We start from the raw sequence: 2,549 nt of genomic DNA, 5'->3' as shown, positions 1-2,549 counted from the left end.
GAACCACTCACCCTGTAAACAACAAACCACCAGGGGAACACTGAACCACTGACCCTATGGCGACAGTGAAAAAACAAAACTAGGTGCAGGAGGAGAATAAGATTTTGATCAGAATGATGATAATGAAAATGAAGAAGTAATAGGTAATGATGAATATGAAAATGATATCAATCAAGATGATGAAGAAGATGAAGAAGTAGATGATCATAATGACAAAAATGAAGATCTACAAGATGCACAAGATCATAATGTTGTAGATGAAAATGCTTTTGATGAAGAAACTAATATGAATATGGAAAATTTTGAAGAGGAGGTTATTTCAAATACGGATTATAATAGTAAGGATGAATGTGTATCATGTATCGCTAGTATCTAAAACCAGTGTACCACCGAGGAAAGACGTGACACAAAACCCTCAGAAATGGAGAGAAAATGTGATCATTTCGCTGCTACTCAAAAGTGGAACCAAAGTCCATTATTTTGGATTCACAGCCTGTGAATGATGATTTTAATATGGATGAGTCTAGTGAACTGGTGTTTATGGGGAAGAAGAAATCCCTTTGGTCCAAATTTATGGAAGAGATTGTGGCGAAACTTGTAGATCTCGTATATTTCCTACATCAAGATCCAGGGAAACTTTAAGGGTTATGACTTGGAAAGTGAAAAGATTCTCAACAAAAAGAATGCACAGGGAAGTCCTCAGTGGCTAGGTCTTGTTGGTCTTGCATTACACTATGCAAATATTGTCAACCAAATTGATAGTCTTGTTTCTCATCCAAGTTCTATTCCTCCCAACAACAAAGATACACTGTATCGAGGTTTGCCTCTAAGTATAAAGTCAGCTTTATGGTCCAAGCTTCAATCATATCCTGTGGAAGAGGAGCTTACTGTCCCACAGATCAAAGCAGAGATGGAGAAAATTTTAACGTGGCTTGTTCCAGTTGCTACCAATACAACCAAAGCACATCATGGGTTTGGATGGGTTGGAGAGTGGGAAAACACAGGATCTGCCTTAGATCGAAGGTTACCTGGACACAATGAGTTGACACTCGTTCAAACATTTCACTATGCAGAGAAAGAGAGGATAGAATATTACATTTTTGAACTGATTATGTGGCTCATCATCTTGTTAGTTGAGCCAAAAACAACCTCAATGGCAACAAGTTTCCTATTAAATCACCTGTGTATTCTCCAATAAAAAATATTGAAAATCTCTCTGTGACAAGTCCAGAAAATCCGACCTCGTTAGGATAAACTTCTTCTTGAGCTTTCTCAGGCAGACAGAGATATGTTAAAAGCTGTAAATTTCAGAAAATTGACACCTGGGATAAGTAAAAGTCAAGAGTTTGATACAGCTAAGTTAAGATCCGTTGACGAGTCTACATGTAAGCTGATCAAAAGCAATAGTCACTCTCCCACTACCAACACGAAGAATGAAAATTTGCAAGAAGAAAAAGAACTGAAGCGGAAAGAGAAGGCAAAGACACATATTTATACAATTATAAAGTTTGTCAACAATCAAGATCTTTCTAATCATATTGGTAAGGACGTATATTTTGATCTTGTCAATCAAAAAAAAAACTTATAAAAAAATATTAAAAAAAGGGGGGGAATGATATTGATGAACTACATGACGAAACGATGCCCAAATTATGTACACCGAGACAACAGACACTAAGTGGAGAAAATTGACAACATTAAAACTTTGAGGACAAAGCTTCCGGAGGAAGGGGCTATGTTATGAATATAATTCATAACAAGCAAATAAATAAAATAAATGTAAATATTAAATATTCAAATATCGATTATGTTAAATAGTCATTATGTTAAGTGAAAAGGCATGTCTAAAAGATCCCTAGTCATGAAAGGACACCTGCTTAAATATATATATGCGGGTCCTCATTGTAACATTCATCACTGTACAATTTTATATATAATAAATTATTATTACAAAATACCTAGTGTATTTTTACATTTAAGTCAACAAGCTATCAGTTTTGATGCTTCAGTGTCCAAATGAGGAGGAGGCATCACGTATTTATAAGAAAACATTGAGAATAAATAGGCGTGACTATTGGGATTGAGCCTACATGAGTTTGCTGGCCGACCTTGACAATTTGACCATAATCAAAATAAAATCATAAATTCATTTGTACATGTCAAAATCAAATGATTTTCAGATCAATCCTACACCTCTCCGAGAGAGGAATCTAATAAAAATATCAGTTGTCATAAATAAGATGACCCATGTGGAGTTTGGCCCTAGTTTCCAATTTTAACATAATACATGGATCATTGACAGTGGAGCATCAAGGCATATGATATGGGAAAGTAAACAACTACAAACTTTATCAAATGAACCATTTTCCCATGCAGTGGAATTGGGAGACAACAAAAGCTATGTTGTTAGAGGCCTGGGATCAACATCTTTGAAGCTGGAGAATGGAGAAAAACTACATCTCAACAACATACTATATGTTCCAAGTTTGAAAAAGAATTTGCTTTCAGTTTCTTGCTTAGAAGATAAAGGATATGAGTTGTTTTTGTTG

General features: G+C 35.2%; 1 pseudogene; it reads left to right on the top strand.

The window, feature by feature from the left end:
* The first annotated feature begins 845 nt into the window (after window positions 1-845).
* LOC149143888 (protein PSK SIMULATOR 1-like) lies at window positions 846-1,588 on the top strand (annotated as a pseudogene).
* Window positions 1,589-2,549: the final 961 nt, after the last annotated feature.

Source organism: Pinus tabuliformis, chromosome X (genome assembly GCF_031772625.1).
Source record: "Pinus tabuliformis cultivar Carrire ecotype Pingquan chromosome X, CPIR1, whole genome shotgun sequence".
In the NCBI taxonomy this organism is placed as follows: Eukaryota; Viridiplantae; Streptophyta; class Pinopsida; order Pinales; family Pinaceae; genus Pinus; species Pinus tabuliformis.
The sequence above is the reverse complement of the archived record's forward strand: the minus strand, read 5'-3'. Positions and strand labels throughout refer to the sequence as shown.